At 34.6% G+C, this 11,470-nt stretch overlaps 1 long non-coding RNA gene across 1 annotated transcript in view; it reads left to right on the top strand.

Annotated features, from left to right (window-relative positions):
• The first annotated feature begins 4,771 nt into the window (after positions 1–4,771).
• LOC108585570 overlaps positions 4,772–11,470 on the top strand; it is a 30,013-nt gene continuing 23,314 nt past the window's right edge. Inside the window, exon 1 of the long non-coding RNA XR_002521741.2 lies at positions 4,772–5,794. This is a non-coding gene — a long non-coding RNA (uncharacterized LOC108585570). The remainder of the gene's footprint in view (positions 5,795–11,470) is intronic.

Genomic DNA, 11,470 nt, shown 5'->3' with positions numbered 1-11,470 from the left:
AGATTTGTGGATACCATAAAAGAAGTTGGTCTTACTTTTATCTATTTCTCCTTTTTTATTAGAGGGAGAAATCACATGCAAATAAACAATGAACTCTACATTTAAAAATACAGCCTTTGACCTAGTGCTAATTGGAAGGGGAATTCATCTAGCCCTAAAAAGTAATTTTTATAATAAATATCTGCTGTATTTTGCTCATCTGGGATTCAGTGTCCCTAGGGAATCAAGATCTTAAATTCAAAACATGAACATCTCTTAGAAATAAAATAACATCATGTTTATGCATTACATATATAAATCTGTGTGGGTATATATGTAAAAATGCGTGTATACTTTAAATAAAAATATCTTTGTAACCCAGCAGTAGATTTTACATGGAGAATTTGTCTTTATATTCTCCCAGTTTCATCTTTCTTTTTCTTTTATTAATTGGTACATTCAATGTTACTTTGATACATGTAGACAGTTGGCATAGAGGAACCATCATTTTCAATACAAACTGGGGATACTCTTGTCTTTGTAAATTAAGTATGATCTGTCAACTTCTATATATTTCTTTTGTGTTTGTGACAAGACATCAGAAATCAGAAAAATCATGGTATAATACTTCCCTTATAAAAGATGTTTTTACTCTTTTACATATTTGTATCCATTTTTAATCTTCATATTACATACTTTCTATAAATATTTAATTCTTGGTTATAGAAAGCTGTATTCTAATATTAGTACTGATGGGAGAGAAAGATATCCTTTCACATTACTATTCTGCAAGTGAGTGATGAAGTAATTGTTAGATCGCAAGCTTTAGCTATTCTACCGTATGTACAATGGTTAGGTGAAGTATTGCATCCTCATCCCTGAAACAAGGTACTTCTCCAGAGAGAAATACCTTGGAAGAGAGGATGCTCTTCCTCCTGGTGTTTGCCAGCCCAGCTCCAGGGACAGAAAGATACTGTGTTCAAACAAAACAGAGGTCATACAGCAATGAGTGAAGTTCATGCAAAGGTCAGTAAAGAAAACTTGCTCTGGGATAAATTAATCAAAGGATCTTCAGGGAAGGTTATTTTAGACTCAACCTGACTATCTACATCCCAGCACTATAAGCAAGTAGTGCTTTCCCGCTTAAAACATCGAGTGCTTGTATTTATACATGTTCAAAATAACCTAGCCTAAGTGAAGTGTTCTTGAAAATAAATTTAAACTTCCTCATTAAAATCCTAAATTTGCTCATCTATCTTGCTCAAGAGGGAATTTTAGCTGCCTTATGTTAGAAATTATAGATGAGAGATTATATTAGTGAGCACATTTCTAAAAATACCTTTTGAGTACACATATAGCTTATTAAAAAGTGAATGGAATGAAATTAAGTACCATGCTGCAACTATTATATTTTATACTATGTGTGAAAAAACAAACTACAGCAAATTTATATTTAAACCTCTAAGATAATGAGACAACAAATAACTTACACTTAGAGTTCTCTAAAAGTGATCATTATCAGAAAATTCTTAAAAACTAGTGCAGAAAACAACGTATTAAAAACACAGTAAGACACAGTGCCAAGTGATAAATCTTAGTACCATTTGTGACACGGTAATTTTGCAAAAATCTTATAACAGTTCTACATGGTTTTTTAAATATTCTTCTTATATATCAAATAGTTAATAAGACTTTCTCATATCACTGAAATATTATATTAATTATGGTTATACTTGTTGTAGGTTATGTCAGTAACAACAAATCAATAGTAACACAACTCCTACCTTAAAACATTATCGATGAATAAATCAAGCTGTATTCAGTCAAAGATGAGTGCTTTCACTTTTCTAAGCAATGATTTCATTCACCAATACCTTGTTTTGTGTTCAGTGTAGGAATTGGATAGTCAGTTCCTGTTCAATCTCCTTTTAATGATTGTTGATAGAGCAGACAGAGGGGGTCTCAGAAAGCTGAATATGTCCTTGAATTCTAGCTCCATTTTTGGTCTCTAAATGCATTACTATGCCCTCATTCATTGGATTTGTTAATGATCTTTGAGAGGAAAAATAGCATTTCATTGCACAACAACAAAAAATCAAGGCACAGAATACAAGTGTGTGCATGGCAAAGAGACTCAGATCACTATGATACCACACTCATTCATTTTCATTTCCGGCAAGATTAGACTCTGCATTTATTTTTGATCAAAGAAATAAAAACAATAATGAGAACTTATGCACATATCATTTATACAGCTGGGTTTGTTTTAAGACTTTTTAACCTCCAGCTTGTTATGTATGTCTGCAAACTGACTGGCAAGGGATAAAGCAAGTACGGCAAGATAAATTCAAACACTCTGCTCCTTCCTGGAGATCTTTGTAAACAAAATCAATATCTGTAGAAAAATATTGAATTCTTGTGTACTTAAATTCAGAACTTCAGAGATACTCAATAACGTATTCTGAACTCAGTAAGAAAAACTGCTAATGCTATTAGAATAGATAAAATTTACATTTTCTCTGAAAAAATGTCCCTAGGCTTTCTATGAAACCTGGAAAATAATATCATTTATTTTCAACGTATCTGATTTGGTGACTCTATAAGAGATATATATATATATTTTGAAAAATAGGATGCTGTTTTAAATGCTTTTGAGTATTTGTTTGTACCCTCTACCTAGATACCTATTTGTTTCTGTATTCAAGATACCGTATTTTTGAAATAAGGATAATGATTTTTCTATCGGGACACATTGCCATAACACATTCTTAAATAATGAGTACTGGAAAGACAGGTATTTAGTTGCCAGTCCTTAAATGGAGGGTCTATTAGAGATAGATATAGATAGGTAGATAAATAGATATAGAGATACATAGTAATTATAATAGCTATTATATATTGTAATACATGTGTGTATGTGTGTGTCGTGCTATTAAGCATCCATGTTCTAAGATTACCTAGAATTTAGTAACTCAGCTAGTGAACCTAAAATTAAAATGTCTAGTATTTGTAGGAAATTAAACATTCTGCAGTTTTCTTCTTGTGGAGTTTTGTTATTGACAGGTTTCTTATTGAACGACATCAATGAATTATGATTTAGTTATTTTTAACTTTACAACATCTTCAGGTAGCAAAAAGGAATTAATATTGTGTTTGCTTTAATTTTATGCTTGCATTTATTAGCACGTTGGATGTCACATGTTTTTACAATTATTAAAAATAAAACTATTCTGCTTAAAGTGCTTCTGCTGCCACTTTTCTTGGGTGCCATCTTGTTTTTAAATTACTAATTGATCTCTTGCTTTTGTGTACTCAGAATATTCAGAATGTATTACCTAATAAATTTACATAAGATGCTCACATATGATAAACTGTATCTTATATATCAATATAGAAGCACATAAAAATATAATTCTTACCTTTTTAAGTCTGGAGATTTGGATTTATTTCAGAATATATCTTGTCTAATAATTCAAAAGCTAATTATTATGTAAAATTGAATTGTGTTTCACAACCAATCTTATGTTATCATAAATCACTTAAAGAGAGTTCTTTAACTTCATGAAGAGAGAAGGTCAAATGTATCATAAGATGATTTTAAAAATAGGCTTAAAATGAGGCAGCACAACAGTGTGATATGTTTTACATTAGAACAGTAATTACGCAACATTGTTTTAATCTCACACACACACAAATTCCTCTATTGCCTCTGCGTTGGCTGACAGATGCCACATGGAATGTTGGTATGTTTTTTGTGATATAAATTATACCTGTATCTTCAGGGTGGATTAAAATATCATGTAAATAATTATTGTACACACACTCAAAGCCTTGAACTGTCTACATGCCTTTGAACACTCTATCGTGTGCCTTTGGCCCTTTAGTCTTGGTAGATCTTAATCTTCTTACCACTAAAATTTAAAAAACTATATATCATAAAATAATTGACACCTGGTATCCATCACATATAGTGCTTAGTATAGTATATATCAATACATATTAATTATAATTAATACAAATCATACTATTTATTATAAATTATTTTATGTCATTTTCTAGACCTTTTATTTTCAAAAGCCATTCTATTTTATTGGTATCAAAAATAGTGGTCTAAAATCTCTTTTCGTGAAAAATCTTCCTTAAGCCAATGTCAAAGATTTCAAACATAGTTGGAATGCCATTGTATTCAATTATTATGGAATGAGTCACACAGATGTGGTGGGAGCCAAAAATCAACTATACTGACAAACGTCATTAACACTAATTTGCTTTCTGCCACTGATTTGCTTGCTGCTCCTTGCCTAACACTTTCCAATTCATTCTAGGCATTCTCTATGATGCTATTTTGCACTTTATTTTCTGCTTTGTCTCCCAGCCTAAAATGATGCTCCTCAAAATTAACAATTACTACTTTTTCAGGAGCAATTAAAATGATAAGAATAACCGAGCTTAAATTTCACATGACAATATAGATATTTTATCCTTTAAGTATAAATAAATGTTCCTGGTTTACTAGATCTTAGAAAAACACAATTAACATTTGTAAACTTTTAAGTAATAATTTGCATAAAACAAATTCAATGATTCATTTCTTAAAATCAATAGAGCACTAAACCTAGAAAAAAAAAGATATAGCTCCCATTCTTCGAATTTACTGCATATTACATTAAACATATCAAATTCTCCAACCCAAAATTTGGCAAAAATATTAACCTTTTTCCAATTAAATTATTTTTACAAGGAAATAATGTGTTATCTTTGGTTTACTTTCTCCAAATAAAGAAACAAACATATAAAACAACAAGACAATCCGTATTTTATTGTATCTTAAATGGGCCACTTAATTATTCAAAACTTAGTTATTTGATGTATCAAATACATTATATTACAATTTGGAAATGGGAAGCTAAAAGATCATTTTTAGAGCTTTACATCTCTAGGCATAGGTTACTGTGAATTAAGACAGCCTGGGCTTACCTTGAAATAAACTCTCAGGAATAAGTCTAGAGCAGTTGCCAAACTTTAAAGTTATATTTTCTTTCCAGGGTAGCATGTTCCTTGAGAACTGCTGACTTTAAATCTTTAAAAGACAAAGCGCAAGCCCATGGTGTCTTATATTAATCTTTATTATTAGTGTTTTTCACACATTCAACAATATTAAAAGGCATTTACAGCATGACAGAATGAGGAACTCCATCAACCCACACTCCAGCACAAATGGTGAAAATTACTTAAAAACAATTATTTAAAGTCTCAGGAAGTGATATGAGGGACATATAGACAAGTTATTTATGGAAGAAAATCTACTAGCATTTTGTAAGAACAGTGAGAATTGAGGTATTTGAACTGAGAGTTAATTCCGACTCATCCTTTTATATTGAGCAGAATAGAAACATCACTCTGAACCGGGAGTTCCCTGACTCCCCTCGGAGGACATGCAACAGGATTATGACTTGTCTATTAAGTCACTGCTGCTGCTCAAACCCCTTACAGGAGGTGGAGCATACAGACAGGCAGGTGCAGGAGCTGGAGTGAACACCCCTAGACTTCAGCCCCATGGCAGCATCAAGGTGTGAGAGCTTGTGACTCCCGAAGCCCAAATGGGCATGTGTTACAGTTCAGCCTTTTAGCGTTGCCATCCACCGACGGCTTAAGTATTAACCAGCTCAGTGGACCCTTTTTTGAAAGGGCAGAGGGCCAGTGTGACAGCTGTCTGTATCCCGAGCTCTTGTCCAGCGTTCCAGAAGAATCTGTTACACGGACTTGAAGGATGAATGCGGGTGTTTTATTGAGTGGTGGAGGAGACTCTCAGCAGGTTAGATGGGAAGCTGGAAGAGGGATGGAGTGGGAAGATGATCTTCTGCTGGAGTTTGAATGCTCAGCAGCCAATCTCCTCTCTGACCATCCCCCACCAAAGTCCACTTGGTGTTCAGATGCCCCTTCTCTTCTCTCTGCCACACCGTTCTTCTCTTCTGTTGATATGCTCATCTCCTTGTCTACTTCTGGAGCCTGGCATCCGGGATTTATGTGGGTACAGGATAGGGGGCATGCCAGGCCAAAGGCAGCTTTTGGGCTTGAAAACAGGAATGCCTGTCCTCGTTTTAGGGCTGCAGGTATCCAGGCTTGAGGGTGGGGCCTGTGCTGAGGAACCACTCTCTTCTACCCAGTAATTCTTTGTCTCCTGTCTGTATCAACTCCAAATGGGTGCAGCCAAAATAAAGGGCTACCTCTTCCCCTAGCTTCCCGTTAGAGTATTATTTTCCTTGGAAAGACAGGACATGAGCACTTTTCATCCTGAACCCAGCTATATGTTACTGAGACTATGAGTTTAGCCAAATGATGGTGGCTTCTGCCATTCATTCTAAATCACGAGATGTAACGTCTACCTTGGGCATGGTACTGCTGAGATCCTGGGGCCCTGAACAACCTTGCTTTTGTTCCTAAGGTAGTGATTCCATATCAGAAGAGTTAGCAGGAATATCTAAGGCTACTTTCCCTATCCTACACCATGAAACACTCAGTTACTAAAGCAAGGTGTCACTCAGAGTGAAGAACACTACTGTCTCCATATCAAACTCCAGAGATGTGGGTCAGAGATTTTGCCTGAAGGCTGGGGAGAAGCAAGTCATAGAACACATAGCTCTTAATCTTCTCTCAAAGTAATTATTTTTACATGCAATAGAATGTCTAAGAGTGCTCTCAAAAGCAGTAGAGGTTGTAGTGAAAGGATATTGGGAAGAGATTACTGGATTCATTTGACGTAGACAAAACTTTATGCCAGATACTTTGAGAGAACCAGAAAAAGAAATAAGTGAGAGGAGCCCATTTGGGATCAGAAAAAATAAAATCTCAAACAGTGATCTCACAAATTCTCCTTTCCAAGGAGCCTGAATTTGATTGGCTTTGTCTATGAATCAATTTATGATTCAGAATATTGCTGAAAAATATAGAGCAACCAACTGGCAATTACTGGAACAGAACAGCAGAACAAGGTCAAGGAAAGAGTTCAAAGAGAGCTCTGTCAAAACCACTGTCATATCAGAATGACTATAAGATAACCAAGGCTATGCCCTATATTACTTTGCTAGAGCTGTCATAAAAACGTAACACAAACTGAAACAACAGAAATTTATTGCATTGCAGCTCTGGAAGCTAGAAGTTCAAAATCAAAGTGTTAGCAATGTTGTCTCCTTTGAGGTTTGTTAATGAGAATGTATTCCATGCTTCTCATCTAATTTCTGTGGTTTTTCTGGCCATTTTTACCTTTCTTGTCATGTAGAAGCATCACCACAATCCCTGTCTTTATCTTCTTGTGGTTTTCTCCTGGTATGTGTGTCTGTCTCCAGATTTCCAGATTTCCTTTTTTTTTTTTTTTTGAGAGAGAATCTTGCTCTGTTGCCCAGACTCGAGTGCAATGGCGCAATCTCAGCTCACCGAAACCTCCACCTCCTGGGTTCAAGCGATTCTTCTGCCTCAGCCTCCTGAGTAGCTAGGATTACAGGTGCCCACCACCAGGTCTGGCTAATTTTGTTGTATTTTTTTGTAGAGACAGGATTCCATTGTGTTGGTCAGGCTGGTCTCAAATTCCTGACCTCCGGTGATCCACCCGCCTCAGCCTTCCATAGTGCTGGGATTACAGGTGTGAACCAACATGCTCAGCCGATTTCTCTTTTTATAAGGACATTGGACACACTGGATTAGAAGCCCATTCTACTCCATTATTACCTCATCCTAACCTAAATATTACATCAGCAATGACTATATTTCCAAATAAAGTCACATTCTGAGGCACTGGAGGTTAGTACATGAGCATATACATTTTGAGGGGACACGATTCAATCCATAACTGCCCTAATGAGGCATAACAGGCATAACATCAGAGGTTTAAATGGGGAGAGGAGTAGGTGCCACTAAAAACCCTCAGCTAGTAATAAATAAGCAATCAGCAAATACAGATAAGCCTGGGAGAAGGTTACTCAGAGTTGCTATAATGTATTCTGTAAAATGTTCACTTTCCAAAGATCACAAGAAATATATAATGAGACGTGCAAAAAACAAAAAACAAAAAACAAAAAAAACAAAAAAACAACAACAAAAATGACAGACAACAAAAGCTGCCTGTGAGAGTAAACAGATGTCAGATTTAACATTAATAGACTTCTAAACACCATTATAAATGTGTTTAAAGAATGAAAGAAAAGCATGGTTAAAGAATTCAAGGAAGATATGATGACAATATCTAATCAAATAGAAATTATCAATAGAGCAATCGAAATTATGAAACAGAAGTAAAAATTCTGGACTAGAAAAGTATGATAATTGAGTGAAAAAATGTAGAAAGACAGCTCAACAGTAGAGTTGAACTGGCAGAGGAAATAATTAGCAAATTTGAAGTTAAACTGATAGAGGTTATACAATCTCAATAACAAAGAGAAAAATTAATAAAGAAATGAACAAAGCACATCTGGGAAATGTGGACATTACTCATCCCATTAGCATAAGCATAATGGGAGTACTAGAAGGAGAAGAGAAAGAAAAGAACACATAAAATATTTTAAAACTCGATTAAAAACTTCCCACAGTTATTGAAAAACAATAATCTACAGATCTTTGGAGCTCAACAAACTCCGAGTAGAGTAAAATGTAAAGTGATCCACAAACGTATCATAGTAAAAATGCTGAAAGACAAAGACAAAAACAAATTTGTTTTGTTTTGTTTTTTGAGACGCAGTTTCCCCTTGTTGCCCAGGCTGGAGTGCAATGGCGCGATCTCGGCTCACCATAACCTCTGCCTCCCAGGTTCAAGCAATTCTCCTGCCTCAGCCTCCCTGAGTATCTGGGATTACAGGAATGCACCACCATGCCTGGCTAATTTTGTATTTTTAGAAGAGATGGGGTTTCTCCATGTTTGTCAGGCTGGTCTTGAACTCCCGACCTCAGGTGATCCACCCACCTTGGCCTCCAAAAGTGCTGGGATTACAGGCGTGAGCCACCGCGCCTGGCCAAGCTCTTGAAAGCACCAAGAGAAGAAAAGAAAAGCCCAAAATCAGAACTCATCCCTTACAGGAAACTCCAGTAAGAGTATCAACTACTTCTCATTAGAAACAAGGGAAGCTTAAGGCAGTGCAATAGCATATCATATAGGAAGTAGTCATAGACACAGTCAACCAAAAGTCTGAAGCTGTATTTCAAAAATGAAAGTGAAATAGAAATATTACCAGATAATCACAAACTGAGAAAACTTGTTTCTAAAATAGACACCTTACAAGAATCACTAAAAAAAATTTTCTCAGGCTGTTAGCCCAGACAGGAATTTAGATCCATATACTCACACACACAAAAAAACAAAGAACCTTAGTAAAGGGAAGTACATAATTATAAAAGACAGTGTGAATGCATATTTCTTCTGTCTTTGCTAAATTGATTTTAAAATGAATTGCCTAAAACAATACGTACTCAAGAAGAAATAGATAATCTGAATTAACCTATATTAAATGAAGGCTTTTAATTAATAATCAAAACACTACCCACAAAGAAAGCTCAGGCCTAGTTGACTACACTGCTGAATTACAACAAACATTTAAAAAAGAATTAATACCAAATCTTCACAGGCTCTTCTAGAAAGTTGAATAGAAGGGAGTACTTCCTAGCTCATTCGATGAATTCAGAATTACCCTGACACCAAAATTAGATAAAGACCTCACAAGAAAAGAAAAATCACAGGCCCATTTTAAAATTACTTATTTTTCTTGCTATGGGTTTATGTGAGTTCCTAATATATTTCAGATATTAATTTCTTATCAGATATATGTTAACAAAAGAAGAACAGCTATACTCTGAAAATTATAAAGCATTATTCAAAAATTAAAGACCTAAATGAATTTTTAAAATCCAATGTTTATGGACCAGAAAACTTAATATTGTTAAGATACTAATATTCCTCAATTTGATCTGCAGATTTAACTAAATCTCTGTCAGAATTCCAACTGATTGATTGGTGGAAATGGACAAATTGATTCTAAAATTTATATGAAATTGCAAGGGACCCAAAATAAACAAATTTTTAAGAGAACATAATAGGACGACTTACACTTCCTGATTTCAAAACTTACTATGCAGCAACAGTAATCAAGACAGTGTGGTAATGTCATGAGGACAGACATATAGTTCAAAGGAATAGAATTGAGACTCTAGAAATAAACCCATGTGTCTATGGTCAACTGATTTTCTGAAAGAGTGCCAAATTCATTCAATGGAGAAAAAGTCTTTCAACAAGTGATACGGGCCACTCATTTGTTTCTAATAAAAACAAACAAACAAGTAAACAAAACAAACAAAAAACAAGTTGTACTAAGAAAACTGAATAGCCACATGCAAAACGATAAAATTATACCCTTACCTCCTATTGTATACAAAAATTAACTGAAAATAAACCTATGACCTACATGTTAAGAGCTAAGCAATAGCACTCTTAGAAGAAATACAGAGAAAAATTTCCCTGACCTTAGATTTGGCAGTGCATTCTTAGAAATTAAAAACAAAAAACAAAAAACAAAAAAAAAAAACCATGAGAAACCAATAAAAAGTATAGGTAAGTTGAACTTTATCAAAATAAATTTAAAAAAACCTGGTGTTTCAACAGACATTATTTTCCCTTAGCTTTTATTTTGACTTCAGGGATACATGTGCAGGTTTATTATATAGGTAAACTTGTGTCATGAGGGTTTGGTATACAGATTATGTCATCACCCAGGTATTAAGCCTAGTACTCATTATTTATTTTTCCTGATCCTCACCGTCCTCCCAACCTCCACCCTCTGAGGGGCCCCAGTATGTGTTGTTCCCCTCTATGTGTCCGTGTGTTCTCATAATTTAGCTCCCATTTATAAGCAAGAGCATGCAGTATTTAGTTTTCTGTTCCTGTGTTAGTTTGTTAAGAATAATGGCCTCTAGCACCATCCATGTCCTTGCAAAGGACATGATCTCATTCTTTTTAGGGCTGTATAGTATTCCATTCAACAGACATTATTAAGAAAGGGAGAAGGCAACCCGCAGAATGAGAAAATATTTGCAAATCATATATCTCATCTGAAAGTTTTATCTATTATTAAAAACTATTACAACTCAATAAATAAAAAAGTCAAAAATCTCATGAAAATTGGGTAAAAGATCAAAACAGAAATTTCCCCGTGGAAGATATATGAAAGCCAATAAGCACTTGCAAGTATTTCATGTCATTAATCATCAGGGAACTTCAAATCCAAACCACAGTGGAATAGCTCTTTCCACCCATTAGAATGATATGTACATCGGAGAATTGAAAACATGTGTCCAAGCAAAAACTTGTACTTGGATGTTTTTAGCAGCGTTATTCACAATAGTGAAAAGATGGGAACAACCCAAATAAATATTTATCAGTTGATCAAGGAATGTAAAAAATATGGTATATCCTTACAATGGAATAACAATATATGCTATAGCATGAATGGAG

Source organism: Papio anubis, chromosome 6 (assembly GCF_008728515.1).
Source record: "Papio anubis isolate 15944 chromosome 6, Panubis1.0, whole genome shotgun sequence".
Classification (NCBI taxonomy): domain Eukaryota; kingdom Metazoa; phylum Chordata; class Mammalia; order Primates; family Cercopithecidae; genus Papio; species Papio anubis.
The sequence above is the reverse complement of the archived record's forward strand: the minus strand, read 5'-3'. Positions and strand labels throughout refer to the sequence as shown.